General features: G+C 54.9%; 1 protein-coding gene across 4 annotated transcripts in view; it reads left to right on the top strand.

Moving 5' to 3' along the window:
• The window catches only part of LINGO1 (leucine rich repeat and Ig domain containing 1), a 206,601-nt gene that overhangs the window by 22,146 nt on the left and 156,806 nt on the right, over nt 1–27,649 (top strand). For all 4 annotated transcript variants that reach the window (XM_030814861.1, XM_030814859.1, XM_030814858.1 and 1 more), the window contains exon 2: nt 1,860–1,974. The gene's annotated coding sequence lies outside the window, so the exon portion shown is untranslated. The remainder of the gene's footprint in view (nt 1–1,859; nt 1,975–27,649) is intronic.

The raw sequence follows: 27,649 nt of genomic DNA, 5'->3' as shown, positions 1-27,649 counted from the left end.
TTCACCTACCACGCGGCTAGAAATTCCAACATTTGCATCTTAGATTTGTTAGAATGTTGATTCTGGGAGGGACCCTGAAGGCTTTTCCATCTTCTGCCCATATTATAGCAGTCACCTGGGAGCCCCATCCACCCATCCTTCCATCTATCCCATCCGGAAGGCCTTGTGAATGCCCCTGGGGTCCTAGGCCTGTGCCGGACGGCACCCAACAGGGAATCGAGCAGAAAGCAGGGGCTGGCCAGGCCCTCCAGGGAAGACAGAAGCTGCTTGACCTCTCAAGGGCTGCTGGGAGCCAGGTGCTGGGTTCGATGCCAGCTTCCTGAGCTTCCCTTTCACATCAGTTGAAGCCAGCCCTGGGCACCACCTGCACTCGTGTTTTCTTAATCCTTGTCTTTGTGTTGACTTACGTTTGAAGGTGGATTACCATGATGCTCCCTAAGCACATATCCAGGAAATCACACCTGTGATGTGCCTGTCATGTTTTTTTTTCCGATACACAGAAAGAGAAACACGTAACTATGAAAACGAAAACATTTGTCTGCACACCACGAAATCCCCTTGTGCACCCCTAAAAGTGCACACACTTTTCCTACTTTGGGAAACACAGATCTGATTGAAACCTCTCGGCAGCAGCTCAGAAAGATATTTGGGACTTGGTCTGAGAGGTTGAGGAAACAGGTACAGAGGAAGAAGCTTTGCCCGGGGCCACCTGGCCAGGAGGAGGGAGAGCTAGGAGTTAACCCGCCTCCTTGGACTTTGAGCTGCGGTTATGTCCTGCACCGTGGAGGCCTCAGAGCCTTGCCAAGTAGCCAGAACTTCCTAGTGCCCTCCCCTACTCACAGAGGATGGAGGGTCTGGTCTAGAGGAACCCTTGGAGAATATATGATGAAGAAATAAAGCAGGATGGCTGGGCATGATGGCTCCGCCGATAATCCCAGCACTGCGGGAAGTCGGGAAGTCGAGGCAGGAGGACTGCTTGAGGCCAGGAGTTTGAGACCAGCCTGGGCAACATAGTTTACAAAAAAATTAAAAAATTAGCCAGGCATGGTGATACACACAACTGTAGTCCCAGCTCCTTGGGAGGCTGAGGTGGGAGGATTGCTTGAGCCCAGGAGTTTGGGCTACAGTGAACTATGATGGCACCACTGCATTCCAGCCCAGCCTGGGTGGCAGAGCAAGACTCTGCCTCTTAAAAAAAAAATGGCAGGAGAGGCTGGGGAATGGGAGGGTGAGTAGGTGGGGGGGTTGAGAAGTTGAGGCTCAGGCCCAGGGAGAGGCACCCTGGTGCTGCCCATCATCCCCTCTCAGGGGTCAGCCTGGGGCCTGCCTCCTGGGAACTGGCCGGGGAGGAAGGCAGGCAGTGGCATTGGCCGGACACCTACTGTGAGCCAGGCCATGTGTGCCTTCTCTCTATCTTCCCAGCAGTCCTGGCAGGAGAGATGGTATCTCTCTTTTATGGATAAGAGAAGTGGCCTTCCCAGGGCCACAGAGCCAGTTGGTGGGAGAGGCATAGACTCCAGCCTGCCTGGGGCCACAAACTCTGCCCTTCCCAGAGCCCTGCCTGCCCCCAGCGAGTGCCACGAGTGTGTGTGTGTGTGCGCACGTGCATGCATGCACGTACAGGCATGCACAACTGACAACACATCTATGTGTGTAAGCATGAGTTTGCCAGTGAATGAGAGTACATGTGTGAGTGTGTGCAAGTGTGTGTGTGTCAGAGAGTGTGTGTGGGGGATGTATGAGTTTTTAATGGCTCAGCCAGGTGGGATCAGACCCCATTTGCAGGCGTGGCCCCCACTGCACCCCAATCACTGGCTGCCCTGCTCTAGCTGACAGCCACCTCTTCTTTCTCCCCACAGCCTCTGGCACCCACAGGCCCTGAGGCTCCAGTGCCCACAGGCAGAGAGGGCGACTGAGTCCAGCCCAGGCTGAGCCCTGCCCAGCTGTACTCCCCAGACATCCACCCAACCCAAGGTAAGATGCCACTCTGGGTGGCGGGGCATGGAGGGTGTGGGGTCTGTAGGGGAGGCTGTCATGGGGCCCTCTTTCTGGGGGTTTCCTCATCAGTCCCTCCCCACATGCAGCCACGTCCAGGAGGTTTGCTGTGGCGGTGCCACTTACTGCCAGCTCTGGCTGAAGCAGGGCTCCGGCAGGCAGCTTGGAAGCATGGGGCGTTCTTCCCAGCAAGTGGGTTTCACGGACTGTGCCGGCTAATGGGTTCCCGCGTGGCATGGAAGGTCTCTAAGGGCAGGCTGCAGGGCTCTGTCCTTGGTCCTGTCACATTGTTGACCAAATGCGTGCCTGACTTCAGGTCGGGAGGGAGCCAGAACATGTGGACTGAGACAATCAGGGTCCAAGAAACTGTCAAGAGGCTGACATTAGCTCTAATGTGTGGAGTTTAACAGGGCTCCACACCAGAAACAGCATGAGGGTCCAGACACCTTCTGGGCGGGATGAGGCTCAGACCCCAGGTGTGTTTGTGCGACAGGCACTGGCAGCCAGGTGACCTTGGCTCTCTGTGAACAGAGGAGATGTGTTCTTGGACTGTATCATGAGGAGCAGGACCCCCAGAATGTGGGAGGTGACAGGTCCTCTCACTTCATTGTCCATGTGAGGGGATGTGGAGAAACGACAGCATGTCCCAGAGAAGTGGGAGATGGGGAAGGAGGGGGACCTGGGTTGCTGCCTGGCTTGACCCCTGGCTTGCTCATGACCTTGGACAAGTCACCTCTACCCCATATCTGGGCCAATCCCCTGTTCTCAACAGGCCTCTGTCACCCATGAGAGGGCTGCAGAGGGACTTTGCTAAACAGAGGGAACGGTGGGGTGGGCTCGGGGCAGCAGGCTGGCTTGGCGTATTGTCCTCATTTTTCAGAAGAAGAAACCTGGTGGCAGGCTTGGACTCCCTTCTCCTGAGGGATAGGGTGACAGTTGTATGTGGCTGAGGCTTAGCCAGCCCTGTCCTCACACTGGGAAGCTGGTGGGAGCGGAGGCCTGGATTTCCTTCCCAGACACTAGGCCTTGCTCCGAAGCCCAGTTAGCACCATCAAAACATTTCTGCTTTGGGAAGCTGAGGCAGGCGGATCACAAGGTCAGGAGATCAAGACCATCCTGGCTAACATGGTGAAACCCCATCTCTACTAAAAATAAATACAAAAAATTAGCAGGGCGTTGTGGCGGGCGCCTGTAGTCCCAGCTACTTGGGAGGCTGAGGCAGGGGAATGGCGTGAACCTGGGAGGTGGAGCTTGCAGTGTACCGAGATCACGCCACTGCACTCCAGCCTGGGCGACAGAGTGAGACTCCGTCTCAAAAAAAAAAAAAAAACAAAAAAAAAAAAAAAAACCAAACAATATATATATATTTCTGCTAATTAGTTGGCTCTGGGTAGAATGAGCAGCTAATTAGTCCCTCCAGTTTAACCTGTAATTGCTGCTGGGAGATGGGTGAGAGGATGGGGTCAGGGTTGTCTGTGCAGCAACTGGGGTGACAAGGGCAGGGGGCAGGGGCGTGAGCAGCCTCCCCACTGCCGAGGCAGACGGCGGCACCCACAGGCACCACAGCCTGGGGGCATTGGGAGCTCAGTGGGCGGGGAGATGCAGGCGAGAGCTGACGCAGGGCAGGAGGGCCACAGTCAGCTGGGGGTCTGGCAGGACTTGTTGGAACAGGTGACACCTGGGCTAAGCCTTGAAGTCTGTAAGGTGCTTTTCAAACATTTTATTTTTCTGGTTATAAAAAAAGTAATGTGTGTTCTCTATAGAAAAGTGTGAGCGCTTGAGTGTTTAGCCCGTCAGTCTTCTACAAAACATGTATTTATGACATAATTGGGATCAAGCTGTACTTACTGTTTTCTAACTTGCCTTTTACACTTAATCCCATACCAAGATCATTTTCCCATCATTAAATATTCTTCTATAATGTGATTTTTAATGGCAGTGTAATGTTTCAGCCTGCGTGTACCATAGTGTGTTTAGCCAATTCTCTGTTGTGTATTTTGATGGTTTCTGATGTTCTGTCATTATAAATAATGCCTGAATGAAGAGAGTCATGGATGTAGGGTTGTGATGGGCAGGGAAGGTTTAGGGCGGCAGGGTAGGCGAGCCTGAGCAAAGATGCAGTGGTAGGGGAGTTTGGAGTGTGTCTGGGGAGTGGTGGGGCCAGAAGGGGCCAGGGCTGGCATGGAGCACCGGAGGCTTGCACCGGAGGCTGAGGAATTGGAGGTTCACTCAGCAAAGCTCTAAGCTCCTGGAGGAAGCTCAGGTTTGTCCTTGCTGCCCCTGCTTCCTTTGCTCCCTCCCTCGGTGCTCCGGTGATTAGAGGGGAGGAGGCAGGATGCTGTGTGTTTGGGAGGAAAGGGCAGGCAAAGCTGGGGGTCCCAGATGACCTCTCCCTCAGTGGTGGGATCTGTGGTGTTTAAACCAAGCCCCTCTGCTCTCTGGGGAGCCTTGCCCAGGTCTCCTCCTGCCAGGCAGGAGGGATGCAGGCACCAGCTCTGAACACTTATGGACTCCTGGGTCAGCGCAGCTGGTCAGACCAGCCTCTCCTTCATCCCCTCACTGGGGGTTGGCTTATGACAGGGAGTCTGGAGGGCCAGGGAGGAGGCTGGAGGTGGTTTGTCGTTTCTTCTAGGAAGCTCCCCTGACCTCTGGGTAGAGCTGGTGGCCTCTCCCTAGTGCCGTCCTCCCTGTGCACATCTGTTGGCCCCAGCACTGCTGTCGTGCTGGGTTGGGATCACCCGTGAGTGTGGGCCTGTTTCTCCCAAGGATGAATGTGCAGTGGTTTGTTCATTCTTCCTTCAGCCCATACTCACTGAGCACCTGCTACACATGAGGCATTGTTCTATGTGCCCAGCATGGCATCCATGGGTGAATAGGTTAGACCATGGCATTGCCCTCATAGAGCCTAAATTATAACAGAGTAGACAGAAGAAACCAGATAAGTAAATCCATAATATAAGATTAGGGAGTAATAAATGCCGCAGAGAAAAATAAGGTTGGAAAAGGGGGCAGGCATGGAATCGGAGCTCTTCTCTGGAGCCCTTCTCAGGAAAGGCCTCTCGGATGAGGGGCCATTTCAGCAGAGGCCTGAGGAGAGGGAGCAGGCCCTGTGGAGCTCTGGATGGGCTTTGAGCTGGGTCCAGCACAGAGGCCCTCACAGCTGAGCAGCCCTTGAGGAAGAGGGGCTGAGAAACAAGGCATGCAGGGCCAGGAGTTACAGAGTGATGCCTACTGGAGAAAGGACTGTAGGGTGGGTGGGCAAGAGTAGAAGCTGGCGGGCCAGTGGGAGACCCCAGCATCAGTCCAGACCACAGATGGTGGGGCTGGGCCTGGGCGGGAGGAGGGCTTGCGTTTGGAGACTTCGAAGGGGTTGCTGAAGGATGGGCTGTGGACTGGGAGAGGGCCAGCCTGGGAACGGGGCGGGCACTGGAACCTTGGCCAGAGCCAAGGAACAGGAGTGGAGTGTGGGTTTGGAGCGAGAAGCAAGATCCTGCTTGGAAGTGTTTCAGGTGCCGGCATCATGAGGGGAGGCTGCACAGACAGTCAGCCTGCAGTTGTGGGAAGAGCTGGGCTGGAGAGGCAGTTGTGGGGGGAGTCAGCATCTGGGTGGTTTCTGAAGCCTCTAAGCCTGGATGAGATGATGTAGAGAAGAAATCCGGGCCTCATTGCTTGGGGTGAATCCAGCCCTGGGGAGCTTCCTGCTTATGGGTGGGCTGTTACTCTAACTTTGCAGACAAGGTCCCCAGATTTACCAGCCTGGAGAAACTGCTACCAGCTCGCCCTCCCAGCTGCTCCTCCCAGTTGGCCTAATGGCTGGCACCATCATTCTGTAACGCTTGTCAGGGCTGCTGTTGGCAGGAAGTGTGGGGCTGATACTAGGCCTAATCCTCTCACCCTTTCCTCTTGCAAGGGACTCTTAACTGGTGAGTCTGGAGCAGCCCAGGCCCTTCTGAGCCCTACTAGTGGTGATTACTGCAGACCTTCCTCCAGGTCATGTTCCCCCTCAAGAACCTTCAGTGGCTCCCTGTTGTTTAAGGTTGACATCAAGAATCCTTCTCCTGCTTGTACAAGGCCTTTCATGGTCTGCCTCAAACCCATACTTTCTTCCCGCCCTTCTTTCCAGCAGGTGACTCTCCTCCTCCATCCCCCACACACCAGGCTCAGCCTCACCTTCCATGTAGAATGCTTTCTTAACCACCAGCAAATCTCACATTTTACAGAATGTCTTCCCTGACCCCCCGCCTCCCTCGGCCTCCTTGCATGTCCACGTGTGCCTTTCGCCTGTTCCCCCAGGCCTCATGGCTTGTGGTGAGCTATCCTGTCAGGTCACCCCAACTCATCGATGTCGTGATCCTCAGCTTGTCTTCCTCTTTGCCCTCCTCATCCTCTTGTCCCTCATGTCTCCTGTCTGTGTGCTGCCCCACCCTCAAGTACTGTTGTCAAAGCTCTTCCCAAACAGAATCCCATTCAAACCATGGTGCTCTGTGGGCCAGGGTGCCCAAGCCTGGCTCTGCATCAGGACCACCCAGGGATGTTATTAGAGACAGGAATCATCTGAGGTCCACCCAGACCTTCTGATCCAGGGTTGCTGGGAGAACCCAGGAATCTGCATGGTTCACAGCCCCATAGTCACCTTTTGATGGTCAGCCAGGTTGGGACCCATTGGCCCAACCCAAGCTCATGATGAGGGAGTATAGGTATCCTTGAGATCATGGTCCTCTGACCTTTACTTGCACACCTTCAGGGACAGGGACCTCACTCTCTCCAAGGCAGCTCAGGCCATGGAGGGAGCTCTTATATGGCTCTTCCTTATACTGACTGAGCTGAATCTGCCTCCCTGAAGTCTCCATGGATGGCTTTAGGGTCCACATGGGGCAGGAGCTATGTTTAGCATCTGGAAGCTCTCCTTTTCCACCCCTCCAAGCCCAGCGGGGGGCCCAGCACCTGGTGGGGATTTCGGCAATGTCTGTGGCTTGGTGGAGGACCTGCCTCCCTCCACCCCTGCCTTCCTGGGGCCTCCCCAGGGCATTGTTCTCATCTGTGCCTCCCCAGTCTTCCCTTAAAGAAGAGAACTCACGGAGCAGTGCAGGGCTTGGAAGACCCCCCTCCCCCACCCTTACCCTCAGGCCCTGGCTGGGGCCACACCACCCAGCCCCTCTGTGTGTCTGTTGTTCCAGCCATCGCCACAGGTGTCGAGAGCTTTAGTATTTCCAGAACACAGCCCATCCTACATCCCATCTCCTCCTTATCACAGCCACATGGAAGATGGATGCTGCCATTCCTGTTCATTCTTCCAGCCAGCATTTACTAAGCACCTACTATGTGCCAAGCAGTATTCTGGGGATAAGTTGAACAAACTAGGGTTTAGAGAGGGGCAGGGGCGTGTCCAGTGTCCCAATGTGAGGGGCCAAGTCAGCACTAAAACCCAGGTCTGTGGGTGTATTAGTTTGCTAGGCTGCTATAGCTAAGTACCACAAACTGGGTAGCTTAAACAGAAATGGATCGTCTCACAGTTCTAGAAGCTGGAAGTCTGAAATCAAGGTGTCGGCAGGGGCTGGGCACTGTGGCTCATGCCTGTAATCCTAGCACTTTAGGAGGTTGAGACAGGAGGATCGCTTGAGCCCAGGAGTTTGAGACCAGCCTGGGCAACATGGCGAGACATGGTCTCTACAAAAGATAAAAAAAAAAATAGCTGGTCGTGGTGGCACACACCTGTGGTCCCAGCTACTCGGGAGGCTGCTTGAGCCTGAGAGGCTGAGGCTGCAGTGAGCTATGATTGAGCCACTGTACTCCAGCCTGGGTGAAGAGCAATACCCTGTCTCAAAAAAACCCCAAAGCCCCAAATCCCCAAACCCCAAGGTGTCAGTAGGGCTGGTTGCCTCCAAAGGCTGTGAAGGATGATCTGTTTCAGGCCTCTCTCCTTGGCTTGTAGATGGCTACCCTGTGTCTCTTTACACAGCCACATTGCCAAATTGTTCTCCGTACAATATTTAACTATTTAATCATTTATTTATTTTTTTTTGAGATGGAGTCTCACTCTGTCACCCAGGCTGGAGTCCAGTGGCTCTATCTCAGCTCACTGCAGCCTCTGCCTCCTGGGTTCAATCAATTCTCGTGCCTCAGCCTCCTGCATAGCTGGGACTACAGGCATGTGCCACCACACCCAGCTAATTTTTGTATTTTTAGTAGAGATGGGGTTTCATCATGTTGACCAGGCTGGTCTTGAACTCCTGACTGCAGATGATCCACTTGCCTCAGCCTCCCAAAGTGCTGGGATTACAGGCATGAGCCACTGCGCCCGGCCATTGTGAGCCACTGCACCCAGCCAGTATTTAACAATTTAGACTGTATCTCCAAATCCCTCCTTCTTATGGGCACAATAGTCGTATTGGATTAAGGGGCCACCCTACTCCAGTATGACCTCATCCTAATTAGCTAATTATATCTCAAATGGCCCAATTTCCAAATAAGATCACATACTGAGGTATTGGGGTTAGAATTTAAGCACGTCATTTTTGGAGGCACACAATTCAATCCGTAACAGCAGGCGGCTAGAGCTATGATTTTCACAGCAGTGAACTGTCCCCTGGCAGCCTTGGCGGTGGTGAGCATCTCATGCCGTGGGGTGCACAGGAGGAGTATCGAGGCCGCCCTAAGCTGTCAGGAACATGGAGAGGAGGTTCCTACCTCATGGCCAGGACCGGGGCTTCCCTGAGGCCAGTTTCAGCCTGGGGTGTTAATTGGGGCCCAGGAACATGGTACGTGGTGTGTACTTGTCGTGATCCAATCCCCGTATCCTTTGGGTGAAAGGCAGGTTCCCATCACTGGGTTAGGAGGAAGAACCCCTGGGCTCTGCCGCCTCTTAGCAGGGTGCCCTCAGGTAGTGGCTTCCACTTCTGGGCCTCTGTCTACCGGACTGAACTGGGGACTAGTCTGCCTGCCTGTTTTTGTCACAGGCCTATGGTTAGGCTCACAGGAGAGAATGAATAAGAAGGTGCTTTGTTTTTGTTCTTTTTTCTGTGTATTCACCTTACAAACAATTACTAAGCTCAACTGCGTGCTAGGCCCTGTGCTGTCCCCAGGGACACAGAGATGGTCCTGGTCCTGGCCCTCAAGGAGTACAGAGGCCAGGGGTGGGGCAGCAGGTATAGGTGGTAGTTGAAGTTATGACCACTCTGGAGCCAGACTGCCGGGACTCAGTCGCAGCTCTGCCATGCGTCAGTGGTGTGAATTTAGACAATTTCCCTAAGGCCTTTGGGTCTCAGTCTCTTCATCATCTGACTGGGAATAATGAGAACGTCTACCTTGCGTGGATAAAGTAGGTTGAGGCATGTAAAGGGCTTAGAGCCGTGTCTGGCACATAGTAAATGCTTGATAAACATGAGTGGCCAGTCAAGGGGAGCATGATAGAGGGCTGCACAGGGGGTTATGGGGGGCAATCATTGAATCATTGAATTTAGGCTCTTGGAACCCGACAAACATGGTGGCCCAGGCAGGGCAGGGTGGGGCTGGCATCGCCTTCATCTTTGAGCTACTTGCCGCCCTCCACTCCAAGTGTCCCGCTGTGGGTTGGGGTGATGAGGAGGGGGATGGAGCAGGCATGCCCATGGGGAGAGGCAGGAGCCTCCTCACAGTTGGTGGAGCTCCGGGGGTCTGTGTGGCTCCCGGGTTCTATGCGGTGGCTCAAGGCTGCCTCTCCTGTCTCTGCCCCTGGACAGCTCCACGTCTTGGGAGGTTGGCAGCTGGTGCCTGCTGCTTGGCTTTGTTAGCCTTTGCGTTTAGTCTGCAGGTTCTGGGGAGAGGAGATGGTGAGGAAGCAAAATTAAAATTCCTCTTTGAGAAGTTAACAACTTCCCAATTAAAGGATTCTTATTTGTGAGATGCCTTAGAGGCCTTTTCAATCAAGAGGCTCTTCTGAATAATAAAAAGGCTGAGCTGGGGTTGGAGTGGAGCCTAAGCTGCCGGCAAGGAGGTGGGGACGCTGAAGATGGGCACACCGGCCTCGTGTGGGATGGGGTGGCAAAGGAGTGGAATGCTTTTCCGCTCAGCGGTTGGCAGGGAGGTTGGCATGGGGAGGGCAAAGAGGAGGGGACTGTTCCCACCCCCACCCTGCACAGCCCTGAAGCCACTTGCAGTCCCCAGCCTGAGCCGCATGCATGGGACCCCTCCATCAGGACCGCTGTGTCCTTCTGGCCCACGCCCTGTGCTTAGCCTCTGCACACTTCCTGGAGGCTCCCTGCAGCTGTGTTTCTTGTCCTGCTTGGCTCTGGGTTTTATCAGTGCCTGACCACTTCCTGACACTCAGCTATCCTGGGAGCACCCTGCCAGGCTCCTCTGGCTCTTCCCCTCAAGCCAGGAGAGAGGAGGGGGCAGGTGGGAGAGGCGAATTGGGATTTGCTAAGGATGGTATGCAGCGGTGGACGCAGGCCCGACCGTGCGCTCTGGATGGGGGCAGCGTCCTCTTGGCTTCTGAGACCCCAGCTCCCTGCCCATGCCACACCTGCTAGGCTGTGCTCTCACAGGGGTGGTTTTGTTGCTATTTGTTGGGTATGTCTACCTGCCTTCAGCCGGGCACCCCCACCCAGTGTGATCCAGCTGGTTTCCTGGGAGACTCTTGGGTCTGTCCCAGTTGGAGCTGAGTGTCTGTGGGTGTCCCACAAGAGGCTCAGCCTCAGGTCCTGCGGGGCTGACCAGTGTGCAGAGTACCCTGAAAGTGCCAGGCCCGGCTGGGTGCTTCCCATCTTCACAGCACCTGAGAGGCAGCTACCACTGCCCTTCTTATAGAAGAGGAAGCGGAGGCTCTGCGAAGTGAGGTGACCCTTTATGCAGAGAGGGGTTCTTGCTGAAAGGACTTGTCATCCTGTGTCCTCCAGGGCCTTCCAGGTCACTAAGCAAAGAGGAATTGGAGACATTGGCCAAGCCCCTCCCCTCAGTGGCCAGCCCAGGCTTTGACTCTGCCCCAATAGGGGCTGCCCCAGCAGTTGCCAAGGTCATTTGAGGAGATGATGCCACGGGTGGCTCCTCTGTCCAGGCAGCATGGAGGGCGGTGGGAGTGTTTGTAGCCCACACCTGCCATCCCCTCCCTCCTCTGCGTGGCCTACTTTCCAGGCGCCATCGCAGCTGAGGCCGTCTGTGTAAATACCCAGAACTGTAGGAGCCTGGCCCCTCCAAAAGGTCAAATAGCCATGCAGGCACTCCCCAGAGGCCTGGGGTTGGGGACAGGGATGGGGCTATCTAGCAGTCTGGGCTACCAGGGAGGGAAGAATGGATCCTGCAGACCCCAGGGGTCGTGGGCGGGATGAGGTGAGGTGTCCTGGTTGGCTGCCCTGACCAAGTGGGAGCTGAAATAATTTGGATTCAAGTCCCAGCCCTGCCACTTACTGGGTGGCCTTGAGCAAGTGACTCAGCCTCTCTGGACCTCTTTTTCCTCCCAAGTGGCACAGTAAACTTCCTGAGGGATGGTGAGGATCAGATGGGATGGCACAGGTGAACTTGCTGGGCCCAGGGCTGGTGGGTCTTGCATGTGGAACCTGGATTTGTGGGCTGTGTCTTAATGGCACTGTTTGGTGGTGCTGGTTCCTGTTCCATCCCTGCTTGCTTCTTGCAAGTGATTCCTTTCGCCTAGTCTCAGTTTCCCATATGCACAATGGACATAATGACACTTACGTCATGGAGGCATTGTACTCCCTCAGCGGGAGTCCTCTGTGCCCTTCCCCTGCATCATTGAATGAGCCTGTCCTCCCTAGGTACACAGTGGGATTTGCCTGGGGTTGGCCGCCACATCATGAGTAGGTGACATGGTCCTTGCCTCTGGGTAGCAACATGAAGTTAGAGGGATCAAGGAGAAATGCCGTGAGCCTCAGGAAAGGGAAGGAGATAAAAGCTGGGGAAGTCAGGGAGGGCTTCCTGGAGGTGTCTGGTCCTTAGAGCTCGGGAGGATTTGGGGAAGCTGGGGGTGGGAGAGAGTGACAGAGAGCACGTGTGGTTGGGCAAAGTGTGAACAAAGACCAGGTAGGAGGAGCAAGCCCAGGACAGGGCATGAGCTGTCCGAGAGCTGCTGGGGGCTAGGGGTCAGAGCCCTGAGAGGTCCCAGCCCTGGAGCCCTGGTAGGGGTAGAGGACCAGGAGTTGGGGGTGGAACCACTGTCTCTTGACTAAGGGCAGAGGGACAGCAAACATGCAGCCAGGGTCCTGGGACACAGCCTTACCTGGGGGCTGCAGGGAGGGGCAGGATTTAGCATAGGGTCTGTGGACAGGACTGCCCACACTCCAGGGCCTCAGATGGGAAGTGCAAGGGCCTGTATAAGGCCTGGGAAGAGGCTGGTGGCTGCTGCCCAAACTGGCAGGACCCCACTTGTGGAGGTCAGCCTGCGGGCCCCCTTCAGCCAAAATGTGTGAACCAGGGGCTCTGGCTGCTTGAGGGCCAAGAGAGGGAGATGTGGGAGGGGTCTGCAGTGGGCTGAGAGGGCTGGGATGCTCACCCTTGTGGAGCACCCACTGTGTGCCAGGCCCTGAGTCAGACTTGCTCCCAACTTGGGTTTGTGTAATTTGCATGACAGCCTGGAGATGGCGCTGGCTCTTAGACTCATTCTAAGGAGCTGGAAACTGGGAGAGGCGAATGACTGGCCTGCCCTGGCTGTGTTTCAAATTGAACTCCACACATCATGCTTTTTCAGTGGCCCCATGCTACTCCCCAGGGCTGTGGTTTTTAGAGGTGATGACCCCGGACTTCCCTGGGCAGGCTTGGAAGAGCTATACCCAAGTACGCAGTCTTCCTTGGCTTTGCCTCTCTTAGGGAGGCTCAGAGAGGTCGAGGGAGTGACCCAATGCCACACAGCGCTGGGGTCTGCAGTACCTGGCTCCCTGGAGGGCATGTGCCGTGATCCCTTCTCCCTGGGGTCTGTTGGCCCCAGCCAAGCCCTACCAGGTCTAGGAACCCAGGGGACCTTCCCAGATATAAGACTACTCGTGCCTCTGAGCCACTGAGAGAGGCTTTAAAATCTCAGCCCCAAATTAAAACCTATGAGCTCCTCAAAACAATGAAAACTTTCCCTAATAAAAGGAGAGGCACACTCAGGCATGTCCTAAATGAATGGAGTGACTTCAGGGATTAATTCAGGATGTATGGGAGGGCGCCCAGCCGGGAAAAGTGTGCAGCGGATATTGTAACAAATTGTTTGCTCACAAGAGGAATAATTCTTAATGTGCACTGGCTGCAAGGGGAAGCTACCTTGGCTGCCTGCAGCATGATCCCTCATCAGCCGTGCGCTGGGCAGGGTCTCTGCTAGGGCAGCCTTACCCGTAAGCCTCTTGGCCTTCAGTGACAACCTTCCAACCTCACAAGCTGGCCTGAGTGGGACTGAGTGGGCCCTGCGTGTGTCCTTAGAGCCCCATGGCCTTCTGAGTTCTGCTCTCTCCTGCTGGCTCTGTGTCTTTGACTAGGGCGGGGAAGGTGCTGGCTGGAGGCCAATTCCTCCTCCTCTGCTATGCGAACCAACTCCTCCTTTTGGGACCTCCCGGAGACCCCACCCTGCCAGTTCCCCCACCTCAGACCACCCAAAGGAGGGTCCTGACAGATTGTCTCTCAGCATGCCTCAGTTTACCTGTCCCAGGCTTGGGCAGCTGCCTCCTCCCCAGCTCCCTTGCCTCGGGGATGAGTGGGGTGGGGGCAGCACCGTCCTCCCTGGCCAGCTCTCCCAGCTTCCTAGTGTCTCTGTGCCAAACCTGGAGGAAAGGCGAGGCAAAGTCAGTCTGTGCCCAGGAACATAAATGAACACCACTGAGGTGCAAACGGAGAAAGGCTTCCTGTATCCCACCTCCCACTCCCGGCTGGAGTGGGTCCAGCACAGAGGAAAAAAAGCACTGGCTCCTGAGTCAGGCGAGCCTGGATTTGGGTCTAGCTTCCCTGCTTTCTGACTCTGGGACTCCAGGCAACTCCCACAATCTCTCCAGCTTCTTCCTCTATAAGAGACAGGATTTGTTTTAGCAGCAGGAGCAGCATCTCACAGTTTTGAGATACAGTCTCATCCATCCACACAGCAGTCCTAAAAGTTGGGACCTGGGATTATCCCCATTAAAGGGACGAAGAAACCGGGCTCAGAGAGGTGAAGCCTGGTTCTCTCTGCTTCCTTGTAGCTGCTTTGTGAAGTTGTTTAGAGAAAAGGGCCTGATTATAGATTCTGCTCCATGAATGTCGGCCCCACCTACTCCCTTTCCTGAGCAGAAGAGGTGCTGAGGCCCTACCAAGGTAGGGGCAGGAGACTTTGGGAGCAGGGACCCTGATCCTTCTCACCTGTCCCGTCTGGCTTGGAGCCAGACTGCCCTTTCATTCACTCCTTCATTCACCCTCTCATCAAGTGTTGATGCAACACCTACGAAGTGCTGTATCCCCAGCAGCTAGAACGTTATGCACACTGCTCCTCCCCTCAGGTAGCTTCCTGTCTTGAGGGAGCGACAGCATGGCAAACAAGTAATTTGGGTCACCTCAGACTGTGCTGAGCTCGGGAGGGAAATGACAGGGCCGTGGAATAGGGAGTGGCTGGGGCGGGATGAGCGGCTCCGATGGGCATCCAGGCAGGCCTCTCTGAAGAGGTGACTTTGAGGCTGAAGGGGCTGAATGTCAAGGCAAAGGCTGGGAGGTGGGAAGTAGCTGGCTGTGTCTGGAGACCAGGAGGTAGATAGTGTGGCTGGTGGGTGGGGAGTGAGGGAGAGAGCGGGGACAGGGGTGGGAAACAGAGGCTTAGCCGCCCTGCTGAGGAGCAGGGGGGTGCTCTGGAGGGGATTAAGCCAGTGAGTGACAGGGCCTGATTTGTGCTTTCCAAATTCCTTTCTGGCCTCTGGGTGGAGAGAATGGATTAGAGGCCATGGCAGGGAGAGCAGGGAGCCTTGAGGGGAGGTGGGGTCGTGGCCACAGGGTGGGGGTGCAGATGGTGAAGAGTGGGTGGCTGGGGGATGGGTTGGAGAGTGGCCATGGGGTGGGAAGGCTGAGAGTCCTGGTCAGGGCGGGGTCAGTTTGGCCCGAGTGGCACTGTTTTCTGAGATGGGGAATATAGCACAGGTGGAAGTGCACGCATCCTGGTTTGGACTTGCCAGGTTCGAGGAGCCAATAAGCCATGCAAGTGGAGCATCAGGCCTTTGGTCAGTATCGGGGACCTTCTCACTTCTGGTCCGAGGTCAAAGGCTTTGCCCTAATATGTGGGTCATCTCATTGCCAGCCCATTTTTCAGATGAGGACACTGAGGGGCTCACCTCAGTCCTTAGACCGCACATGGCCTTCTTTCAGACCCCTGGCATGGGGCGGAGAAAGCAAGACCCTGAGTGGTGCCTGATAGGAAGGTAGCAGGAAAACTCGGGGAGTGGGAGCCTGGAGCCACCTCCTGCTGACGCACATGTGTATGCGGGCACGTGTGTGTGTGTATGTGTGTACGCGTGCACACACTTGAGCATCGTGTGGAGCCCATTAACAAACAGAGAAATAAATTAACAAGTATTCAACCCACCAAATGTTCCTTCTGTTCTGTATAATAGAGCACGGGAACATAATTTTCCCCTGGAGTAAATTGCTACAGCTGAACCTGCTCCTCGTTTTCCTCCAAAAACTGCTTAAAATTCTGGAACGCTTGTTGATTTCGGGTCCTTTCCCTTTCTGGCTCCTGTCCCCAACCCCCAGGCTGCTTCCCTCCGCCTTCCCGTGCAGGGCCTCTGAGGAGCCAGATTGTCACAGCTCCAGGGCTACCATTTTGCAGATGGGAGGAACCTGGGAGGCGGCAGCTCCGGCCGGGGGCCCTGAGGGCAAGAGAGGCTTTCGGTGTGTGGAGCATGAATGAAATGTCCAGGACTGGCAGAAAACACCGGCAGCTCCCCACTGGGCCTGCCACAGACCACTGTGTGACCTTGGGCAAGTCACTACCCCCTCTGAGCTTCAGTTTCTGCCTGGCGAACACGGGGCTGATCACACCTGCCATCTCCATGTGAACATGCCTGGTGGTGTATGGAGTGCGGAGTGTGATGTAGATGTGAGCTGCTTCCTTCTGAGGCACCACGTGCAGTGACTGGGGGGCCTCCCACCCCCAAGCGTTCTAAGGAGCCTTTAGATTCAGGGACTCTTGGCCTGCTTCTGAAATCCTCTAGGGCACTTCTAATTTTCTTAAAGCAAATTAATTTTAATCCACTTTAATTAAACATGTCTTATGAAAATGTATATTTATTTATAGAGCTTCTCACTGCATTCCTGATCATTGCTGCCATTCAGAGCCCAGCTCAGATCCCCACTTCCAAGCAGCCTCCTTAGGCGTGGGAGCTGGGTGAGAGGGAGGCTTTTGCACATTGATTCCTGGCTGGCTCTGGCCTGGCTGAGTTACCTTTGCTGGAGGCAGAAGAGGAAAACTGGAATCCAGTGCTCAGGAGCCAGAAATTCCAGCCCCCTACCCATGCCTTCAGGGAACCGGCTGGACTTTATGCAAGATGAAGAGTTCCATCAATCTGGGGACTGCCCCTGTGCTCCTCAGCAGAGAAATTAAATCCCAAAGAAATCACTGAGGATTTGTGGGCCGGCTGAAGGATAGGCCTTGGCCAGGTCTGCGGTGTCCAAGGTACAGTCAGCCCAGGCTTGTCTTCTTTGCTATGACAGCCCAAAACCTCATCTCCTTCAGGAAGCTCTCCTTGACTTCTTCATCTACCTTAGTCCATGCGGGCTGTGACAATAGCATACCAAGACTCGGGGGCTTGAACCACACAAGCGCAGTTCTGGAGGCTGAAAGTCTGAGATCAGGGTGCTGGCATGGTCAGGGTCAGAGGGAGGGCTCTCTTCCTGGCTTGCCTATGGCCACCTTCTTGCTGTGTCCTCACATGGTGGGGGTAGGGGGAGGAGAGCAAGTGTTATGTGGTGCCTCTTCTTATAAGGACACTAATCTTCTCAGATTGGGGCTCCATCCTTGTGACCTCATTTAACCTTAATTACCTCCTTATTCCAAATACAGTCTCATTGGGGGTTTGGACCTGGACGTATAAATTTGCCAGGACAGAGTTTAGTCCATAATGCCACCCCTGTACTCCTGTCCCCTGGCTATATTGCATCCACACAGGCTGGCATTGTGTTGCAAACTATTTGGTTTAGTATTCCCCAAGGTCTCCTCCCAGCACAGGCCTGGGCATACTAGACACTCCATAATGATACTGTAGCCTGAGCTGCTTCCCAGATGAGGCTGCACTTGGGGGCATTTCCAACCGCTTACCTTGGTGTATGATAGGTGGGCCCTGTACCTCAGCCTCTCCCCATGCCTAGGCTGCGTGTTGGCCATCTGAGTGGGGAGCCTTCAGACCCACACACCTGCCATGTTCTCCCTTTCAGTGGCCCACCATTGTCCATGGGGAGAAGCTCAACCCCCCTGGCCTGCTCTCCAAGGCCCTCAAATACTTCCTGCCCAGCCCACTGGCCTCACTTCTTGTACCCTCCCCTGTGTCAAGAACACATCCTACTATTTTGTTCCTGGTGTTCATCCCTGCCATTCCACCTGCCAGCTGCGAAGCTGTCTCTTCCAGCCAGTGAACTCCTACTTATCCTGTAAAGCCCTCCTCAGCATGGCTGTCCCCAGCCCCCTGGGCTGAGTTGATCTCTCCCTCTGAGCTCCTGTGGCACTCTGGGCTTCCCCATCACTGTGTGTAAGACCCTGGACGGTCCTTATCAGGGGTGGTATCTGGCTCACCACTGGGTTCCAGTATCCTCCTGGTGCCTGGCTCCATGCTAGCCTACAGGGTGAATGGATGGGTGAATAGTTATTGAGCACCTACTAGTCCAGGCACTGTTTTAGGATCTGGGAGGCTGTCATCACGGAGCTTGCTTTCCAGTAGGGCCGGGGTCCACAATCCCTGGGGACCGGCCCTGTTAGGAACTGGGCCACACAGCAGGAGATGAGCAGCAGTGAGCGAGTGAAGCTTCATCTGTCCTTATAGCCACTCCTTATCGCTTGCATTACGGCCAGAGCTCTGCCCCCATAAGATCAGTGAAGCCTTTAGATTTTCATAGGAGCAAGAACCCTATTGTGAACTGTGCCTGTGAGGGATCTAGGTTGCACTCTCCTTATGAGAATCTAATGCCTGATGATCTGTCACTGTCTGCCATCATCCCCAGATGGGAACATCTAGTTGCAGGAAAACAAGCTCAGGGCTCCCACTGAGTCTACATTGTGGTGAGTTGTATAATTATTTCATTACATATGACAATGTAATAATAATAGAAATCAAGTGCACAATAAATGTAATGCACTTGAATCATCCCGAAACCATCTCCCTAACCCTGGGCTGTGGAAAAATTGTCTTCCACAAAACTGGTCCCTGGTGCCAAAAAGGTTGGGGACTGCTGCAGTAGGGGAGAAAGATATTAAACAAGATAAATAAGCAAAATATATACTGTGTTAGGTAGTGATCATGTCAAGGAGAAACAAATACAAGGAGAAGTGGGGAAAGGAAATGTCAGCAGTGGGGGTGCCTCCCTGAGAAGGAGACTTTTAGGCAAAGTGGGGTGTTGAGGTCAGGGAGCCACATGGAAGCCTGGGGAGACCATTCAAAGCAGAGGAAACAGGGGCATCCAGGTGGGCATGTGCCTGGCCTGTGTAAGGGGCAGCCAGGGGAGAAGGAGGAGGCCAGAATGGGTGGAGAAGGCGGTGGGGGTGAGTGGTAAGAGAGGGGAGGAATTGTTGTCAAGGAGCAGATGGGTCCAGAACTTGGAGATCGCTCTCAGGGCTTTGGCTTTTGCTCTGAGTGAGACTGGAGTCACCGCAGGGTTTTAGCAAAGGAGTGACATGCCGTGACTTGGGTTTTAAGGATTCCTCTGGCTGCTATGTGGAGGACACTGTGGGAGGCAGGACAGAAGTAAGAAGCCCTAGGGGGAGGCTGTTGCAATAATCCCGGAGGGAGATGGTGGCTTGGTCTGTGATGGTGGCCGTGGAGTGGTGAGAAGTGGTTGATTCTGGATAGATTTTGAAAGTTCAACAAACAGGCTTTGCTGATGGCAGATCTGCTGCAGGATGAGAGAAAGAATTGGCCCCACAGTTTTTGGCTTGGGCAGCTGGAAAGATGGGGGTAACCTATCTGATCTGAGAGGGGAAGTCAGCAAAATCAGCTGGGGTGAAATGAGGCACTCAGCTGTGGTCATGTGAAGTTTGATGTGCCCGTTAGTTGTCTGGGATGCAGTGTTGAGCAGGTAACTGTGGCAGGCAAAACAGTGGCTTTCAGTGATATCCAGGCCCGCATCCCTGGAACCTGTGAAATCTGCCTTACCTGGAAAATGTCTTTGCAGAGTGATGGTTAAGTATCTTGAGCTGGGGAGATGATTCTGGATCACCTGGGTGGGCCCTGAATGCAATCACTAGTGTCCATATAAGAGGGAGGCAGAGGGAAATTTGACTGCAAGGGAGGAGAAGGCCATGTGACCACAGAGACAGATTGGAGTGATGTGGCCACAAGCCAAGGGATGACCGTGGTCACCAAAAGCTGGAAGAGGCCGGGAACGATATGCTTCTGGAGTCTATGGCAGGAGCCAGTCCCCCCAACACTTGGTTTTGGCCCAGTGAAACAGATTTTGGACGTCTAGCCTCTAGAATTGTGAAAGAATAAATTTCTTTCCTTCTTTCCTCCCCTCCCTTCCCTCGCTCCCTTACTGCCTCCCTCCCTCCCTTCCTTCATTCCTTCCTTCCTTCCTCTTTTCTTTTGAGATAAGGTCTTGCTCTGCTGCCCAGGCAGGGAGTACAGTGGCACAATCATGGCTCATGGCAACCTCAACCTCGCTGGCTCAAGTGATCCTCTCACCTCAGCCTCCTGAGTAGCTGGGACCACAGGTCTGTGCCACCATACCTGCCTAGTTTGTTTTACTTTTTGGAGAGATGGGGTCTAAGTTTCTTAGGCTGGCCTCAAACTCCTGACCTTAAGAATCCTCCTGCCTCGGGCTCCCAAAGTGCTAGGATTACAGGCATGAGCCACTGAGCCTGGCTGAGAATAAATTTCTGTTTATAAAATTTTTTGTTTTTAAGCCACCAAGTGTGTGGTGATTTGTTACAGCAACACTAGGACACTAATACAGTGACAGGCCTGGAGGGAGAGTGAATGGCGTGCACTCACACTGTATTCCAAGGCTGTGTGTGTGTGTATATGTTTGTGTGTGCACGCGTGTGTATATGTCCAAAATCTGTATAAGTCCAAAATCTGTTTCACTGGGCCAAAACCCAGTTGTGTGTGTGTGTGTGCATATGTGGGTGTGGTGTGTGTATTTGTGTGTGTATATGTGTATGTGTGTGTGTGTGTGTGTGTATGGGAGGGGCAAGTGTGTGCGCCTGTGCAGTGGCGTGTGAAGTCAGAAGGCCTACAATGATGGGGTCAGACCCCCCACCGTGGTAACAACGACAGTAATCAATAATACCACCACATACCACTGGCTGGTTGACCACACCGTAAATATTTGATCCTCACTATCCCCTGTAATTGAGGCTGGGGCTGGGGAAAGGCTGGGGTGAGCACCTTCCATGTGGCAGGCCCAGCTCCTGGGCTTCCTCCCATAGTGCTGTGTCAGCAATGAGGGTCATCTCTGCAGGGTGGGCCCTGGCACGGGACTGAGATTTGCCTAGATGGTGGGAATGCCCCACCTGGCCAGGCTGGTAGTGGCTCTAAGCAAAGGCTTTAGAGCCAGGCTCTGGGTCCAGCCTGCCTGACTTTGAATCCTGCTTTTCCACCTAGAAGCTGGGCGGCCTTGGCTATGCCTCAGTGTCGTGTCTGTAAAATGAGTGTATTAGCAGTGCTGACCTCATGGGGTCTAGTGAGGCTTATATTAGTTAAAATATGTACAACGCTTAGAATGTGTCAGCTCTTAACCCTCTGGCCTTGAGGGCCGAGGCTGTGGTAGAAGGAGCTTTGCAGTCCAAAGATCTGGGTTCAAATCCCAGATTGCCTCAAGCCGGGTGTGGGACCCTGGACAAGAGGCTTGTTTTCTTCTTGGTAACACCAGCCCCCTGCACAGCCATGGAGGACATGGTGGCTGATATGCAAAGGGCTTATCATACTGGGGCCCCAAAGTTGAGGGTTCAGCCAGAGTCAGCTCCCTTCCTTCCTTCCTTCCTGCTAAAGCCCTGGGACAGGTGACCTGCTCCCCAGACCACCTCCACCGTGAGCAGATTCTGTCTTAAGGCTTTCAGGGCAGGAGGGAATCCATGGTGGAAGGGGTGCTGGGAGGGCCCTGGGCATGGCAGGGAGGGTGGCCAGGGCAGTCAGAGTGATGCCTTAATGCGCCCAAACAGCAGTGGCGGTGCATTCATGGTTGTGATGACCTCGGGAACAGCAATGTATTCAGGCCCCATTAGAATCTGCAGGGAAGACGTGGTAATATTTACAGCCCAAGTCTCCGTCCCCATAAAGGGAGGCAGGGGGAGGAGCTGGGAGGGGGAGGGAAGGGCTGGGCTTTTGGATAATGTCATAAACGGAGACTGTCTCCCTGGAAACAGCCGTGGTGGTGGCGGCCACAGGCTGACAGATGTGCACGCTGTAATATGGGTCCATGGAGGCGGTGACGAGGACATTGAGAGGGATGGATGGGCTGTAACTCACCAGGCCTGGGGCTTAGAGACATCAAGTTGTGCTAATGAGGGCAAGGAGGGGGATGCTGACGGAGGAATGAAGGCCTGGAACTGGGTGTGTGTGGGGCAGTGGGGTGCCCGCTGCTGTGTGGGGTTTGGGGAGACCCTCCAGCCTCTGGCTTATGGCCCAAGGCCAACCTCAGAGACAGGCCAAGCTGGCTGGGAGATATTTTCAGACTTAGGAAACTAACTCTTTAGCCATGTTGGGCTGGGTCTAGAGAGGCACAAACAGAGGGAGGAGGGCTAGAGAGCCTCGGCTCAGGCATGGGAGGCTGTATGACAAGGAGCAATGAGTGTGATATGAAGCAGGGGATGACCCAGTCATGCCTGCTGTGCACGACCCTGTCAAGAGGTGGGTGTGGTGGGCCCACACTACCAGAGCTGCTGGGGCCATGGCTTTCCTTAAGTTGTCTCATTTCAGAGAGAGGGAGGAGCTGGCCTTCAGCCACCCAGCCAGTTGATGCTCCACTCTGAGCCCCACCTAAGCCCAGAGGGACACTAACAGAAGGTGGCAGGCAGGAGGGACCGGGACCTGCAAACTGGGTACTGGTAGGCTCAGGGGCTGCACTTGCTGTCTAGGAATGTCTAAGGGCCTGGAACCCTTGCCCCAAACTTGGGCCTGCAGTGGGCACCCACTGCTGCAGGGCAGAGCCAGGTCCAGGGAGGGGAATCTCAATTAGAGCTGCAGATGGATGGGCTGCCTTGGGTGGAGGTGTGCTTGCTGTCATCAAGTGGGAGCTTGAAGGCCATGGCCAAGGAGACTGGAGAAGGAGTTCTTGGTGGAGAAAGGGGCGGGTTGGAGGCCTGTCCCTCTAGCCCTGAGGTGCTGCCATTTCCAGTTCCCTGCAGTAGGATGACCCATGTCAGCATCAGGCCTGTGGCTCTGCCGCCCTCAACATGCATCGCCTCTGAGCCCCAGCCCCAGGTGATGGGAGGCGTGGGTTCTAGTCCCAGCCAGGTTCTGACTTGCTGTGTGACTTTAGCTGGAGCTCTTGGCCTCTCCAGGGCAGGATGCAGGAGCACTGAGGCTGTGAAGGTGCAGGGCTGTGGAGGGAGAACACTGGGCACTGAGGCTGGGTGCTGAATCCAGCTCCTTTTGGACATTCTTCTCTGTAGGTGGATAGAAATCCAGGCGCACCCACTGATGACCTTGTGACCAGGGTCAGGACCCAGTACGGGGTCAGCAGGCTTCTTTTCATCTCCTTCTGCTGCATGGCCATCAACCCTGTTAGCCTGCTGCTCTCATTACTGACATCACCACCCTGGGGCCCAAACTGGGTGGGCTGATGGGCTCTGTGTGGTGGGTAGGCTGCGCCGCTGGGCTCATGCCCTGCTGGGGATCAGGCACCCGGGATTGTGTGTGTGAGTGTGTGTGCACTGAGTGTGGGCAGCCTTGCTTGATCTCACAGGGCAGCCCGTGGAGTTCCCGTGGGGTTCCTGGCGGGGTTGGAGAGGGCTCCTGTAGGATGCCCTGCTGCCTGTGGTGTCTGGGGGCTGCTCCTCGATTCTGAGGTGGAATCTGATCGGAAGGTGCTTGAGGGGAGATGGGCCCTGGGAGAGGTGGGCGGGGGGCTGAAGGCTGTTGGCAGAGTCTGGCTGGGGACCCAAGTGGGCATCTGGCAGTCAGGCGAAGCCAGTGCCAGCTGTTTCATGTGAATGAAGACCCCCATTCCCCTGCTCAGCTGTGGATCTGAGTTAACTTCCTCCCTGCACACTCACCACCCTCTAGGCTGTGCCCCCGCACCTGGGGGAGGTGTAGGGCTCACCCATTCTCCCTGTGGAGGGCATCAGCAGGCCCACAGCATCCCTGGAGCCTCCGTCCTCAGGAGCTGTGCAGCCAAGGAGGGCAGTGGGTGGGTAGGGGCTCCCCATGTCGGGTCTTGCAACTGCTGCTCCCCTTCAGGAACTCCTGACCCCGTGTCCCCTTTGGAGCCATGGAGGTGTGGGACTGAGGAGGGATGTTGTTTGTGAGGACCAGCAGGAGCCTGAGGGGGTGTTCTCAGGATTTAAGGGAGAGAGTGGGGAGCCAGAGACCCCTGAGTAGGTAGGACAGCCAGAGAAGGCCGCTGCCCCTTGGGAAGGTCCCTAGACTGAGGGCTTTAGAGGAGAAGCTTTGCCCTGGGCAGGGCCTCCGGGGGCTGACCGGCCCCAGAGTGAGTTTCCAGGGCTGTGAAGTCACAGAGAGGTCATATGCTTAAAATCTTCACTGCCCAGGCCGTGTGACCCCAGGCAAGTGCCTTCGAGCCTGTGTATCAGTGCTGGGCAGCCTTGGTCAGCTTTTGTCTCCAGGGTCGCTTGTGCTGAGAGGTGCCCAGGCTGGAGTCATGCCTGCCTTCTTGTGTGGTGAGGGAGCTGAGGCTGGACTCCAGGGCTGGGAAGGATGGGCTTCCAGGGTGGTGGAGGGGCACAGGAGGCCAGGCACGGTTTGGACTGCATTGGTTCAAATCTCACCTACCAGCTGTCACCTAACTTCACTGGACCAGCCTCATCTGTAAAGTCAGGACTCTGCCAATATCAGGGGCTGCTGTGTCAAGGTCAAGTGAGTCATTTCACTCAAGCCTGGCACACAGTGGGTGTTCATTCATGCTGGCCACATTGTTATAACGCTGGAATTGAAATTGCTCAGAGCTCCTGGCAACTCCCTTCCCCCACAGCCTGCTGCAACATGCCAAAGCCTCCCAGGAGTCCCATGGATCTTCAGCAGTCACATGGTCCAGCCTCCCATTGCTCAGATGTGGAGACTGAGGCCTTGTAGGATAGGGCTATGGCAGGGACCTGGGCTCTGGGGCCTCCATTTTGGCAGTCTCTTCCCTGGCCTTTCCACAGCCACCTTCTCCTCCCTTCATGAGCCTATTCTCTGTTGCCATGGGGAACGCCCACCTTGGCTCTCGACCAGGTGTCACCCAAGAGCAGATGCCCATAGACCAGGTGAGACTGAGTGGGTAGTAGGCTGAGGGATGGTAGGAGGTAAGGGAGAGACTGAAGCCCACTCCCCTGGCCCCCCAGTCCCCAGAGCCGAAGCTGGTTCCTGCTAATTAGCGCCTTAACGAACCATGCTAAGGCACTCCCCCGAGCCTGCTCCCAGACAGATAATTACAATGATGTTTTTGGCTGCTGGGGGCAGGCAGCTGGAGGTGGGGGGAAAGAGGGCTTTTCTGGCTTTATTACTGTCCACAGGGATTTTCAAACTTACCCACTCTCGCCTCATTTGGAGAAGGAAAAAAATGTGTTAATGGACCTTTTTCTGCAGCTGAGAAGGACAATTTATGATAGAGGTGACAAATTTCATTTTAATGAGAGGCAGATTCCACTTTATTTTAAACCATAGACCCCCACCCCAGCCCCCAGCCGAGTCTGTGGATTTGGGGCGTTGACAGCGGAAGCCAAGGTGTCAAGTTGGCAGGACCTGGGGAGGCTGACTGCTCAAGGAGCAGTCAGAATTCCCACCTTCAGAGCTGCAGCGTCTCCCTGCTCACATGCTGCGCTCCTGCACACTCAGGGATGCTGGAGGCCAGTGCTTGCACCCTCCTCCTACGGATGAGGAAACCAAGGTTACAGGAAGTTAAAAGACTTGCCCTAAATTGCCCTGGAATTTTAAGGGTTGGTGGGTGAGATTGGAACCCAGGCTGCCTGACACCAAACTCCATACTCTTAGCACTTCATCTCACTGCCTGACCCTGGTGGGAGACTGTCCACCCAGGTCACTCTCAGGGACAGGGAAAGGAAGCTCAGGTTCGATAAGCCAGGTAGAGTCTACCAGCCCTGGCCAGCCCTGGCCCTGGAGCACCTGTGGCTGCACTGGCCCGCGAGGAGGCCCAAGGTTCCTCTTTCTGTATGGAGGGTACTGCTTGGATGGCATTTGCTGCAGGCCTAGAGGTGGGGTGCACAGTGGAGGTGGATGTCCCATCTTCCCTGCGGTCTCTAAATCAGAGAGTGGTCCCTCCAATGAGTCTACCAGACCTTGGAGCCAGGCTGGAGGGGGATGGCCCAACCTCTGAACGAGGAGAAACTCAGGGCCATTGAGGGCAGGCGACCTCGGGGCCTGCCAGGACCAGAGTCAGGAAGGGGAGCAGGTATCCTGTACACAGGCATGCGGAGCTGAGCCCAGGCCTGCCCCTTCCCTAGTTGCTGCCCTTGTGGAGTTGCCCACAACACCCTGTCAACATGCAGGCAGGGGGTGGCCATGGCTTCTGGAGTTCCCAGAGTCCCATTCCTTCCTGGGCCCCACCCCAGCCTCCTAGCCTAGCTTCCAGGGATCTCCTCCTCCTCAGGTGTCCCCATGAGCACTGACTTATCTACAGAACTCAGTGGGGGTCTTGGAGGCCGGGACCAGGTTGGAGGCTTCCTTCCCATGATCCGAGAACTTGCTGTGGAGAATCCTAGGACTGGGAATTCAGTGGCTCTCAGACCCTTGGTTTTCTAGGTCAGAGGAGTCTATTGAAGACTCTTGCCCTGACCTGGGATAGTGTGAAGCATGGGGACACTAGACTGTGGGGTCAGTGTCCAGTGGCTCCACATCAATGTGCCGGAGTCAGACCCCAGCCCTGGCCCTTATCACTGGGGACCTTGGGCAAGTCTCGTTCCCTCATCTGGAAAATGGGTGAAGAATGCCATGTCCTGCTGGAGTTGGGAAAGGTGTGAATGTGATGCTGTAATGATATTGCATGTGTAGTCAGTGCTCAAAAGTGGTTGCAGATATAAAATTCCCAGGATCATGATATCTTAGAATCCCAAACGTTTGGAGGTCCAGGGGGAGGTCGGGAGGAACCTTATGAGCTGCGGGTTCAACTCTCCCTAGAGAAGGGCTTCTCCTCCTCCAGGTCTGTGATGCTGTCATCCCATCTCTGTTTGACCCCTCCTCTCTCTCACCCTGCCTCACTTTGAGGTGCTGGTGCATGGAGAGGTGCTGTGTCAGAGGTGGGGTTCAGCTTTCTGAGTGATTTGAGCCCAGAGAAGGGTCACAGTCACTACTCAGGGTCCTGAAGATGGGGACCAGCCCACTGCTTCCACACCCACTTCCCTGACTGGCCTAGGCAGGAGGCTGGGTAGGCGGTGGGCATCTGGGTGCGCTCTCTGGCCCTGGAAGGCAGCCTGCCAGGCCAGACTGGGAGTTCCCTTCTCCTGTGTCCCTGGCCCTGGCCAGTCTAGGGCTTAGGAGGGCCTGTTGATCCCTGTTGAAGTGAGGAGGATGCATCGTGTCCTGAAGGGTCCGTGGATCTGGAGTTGGGCTTGGATTTAAACTCCCTCTTCCTGGAGTGAGGCCTGGGTGGCTTTCTTAAGATCTCAGAGCCTCAGTTTCCACCTTTTTTTTTTTTTTTTTTTTTTTTGAGACAGAGTCTCGCTTTGTCACCCAGGCTGGAGTGCAATGGCACGATCTCTGCTCACCGCAACCTCCACCTCCTGGGTTCAAGCAATTCTCCTGCCTCCGTCTCCCGAGTAGCTGAGATTACAGGCATGCACCACCTCGCCTGACTAATTTTGTATTTTTAGTAGAGACGGGATTTCTCCATATTGGTCAGGCTGGTCTCAAACTCCTGATCTCAGGTGATCCACCTGCCTCAGCCTCCCAAAGTGCTGGGATTACAGGTGTGAGCCACTGCGCCCATCCAGTTGCCACATCTTTAAGTGGTAGCAACAATCCACTCCTCTGGGCAGTGGTGAGGATTCAACCAGATCCAGTCAGTAGAGCCCCACCCAGCGCCTGGTACTTAGTAGGGTCTCTCCTTGGAAAGAAGGCATTGGTTTCAGAGCTTGCTGCTCTAGGGTGAGCCTGGGAACACCATAGGGTCCCCCTCTCCAGCTGAGGGCACTAAGGCTTGTTTGCTTCCTGGGACTCGGGCCCCAAGTTATGTCTTTCTATCCCAGGGACCCCCATCTCAGGTGGACCCCGGGAAGAAGAGCTCCCCAGGACAGCATATTTGGCCTCAGGTCCTGGCCCACCATTTACTGCAGTGTTTCTGTGGACAAATCACGAAACCACACTGTGTCTTGGTTTCTTCACCTGAAAATGAGGCAGATCAGGTCTCAGAATTGCAC

The sequence above is a fragment of the Nomascus leucogenys genome, chromosome 6 (genome assembly GCF_006542625.1).
Source record: "Nomascus leucogenys isolate Asia chromosome 6, Asia_NLE_v1, whole genome shotgun sequence".
NCBI lineage: Eukaryota > Metazoa > Chordata > Mammalia > Primates > Hylobatidae > Nomascus > Nomascus leucogenys.
Note: the sequence above shows the minus strand (reverse complement) of the source record. Positions and strands in the feature narration are given on the sequence as shown.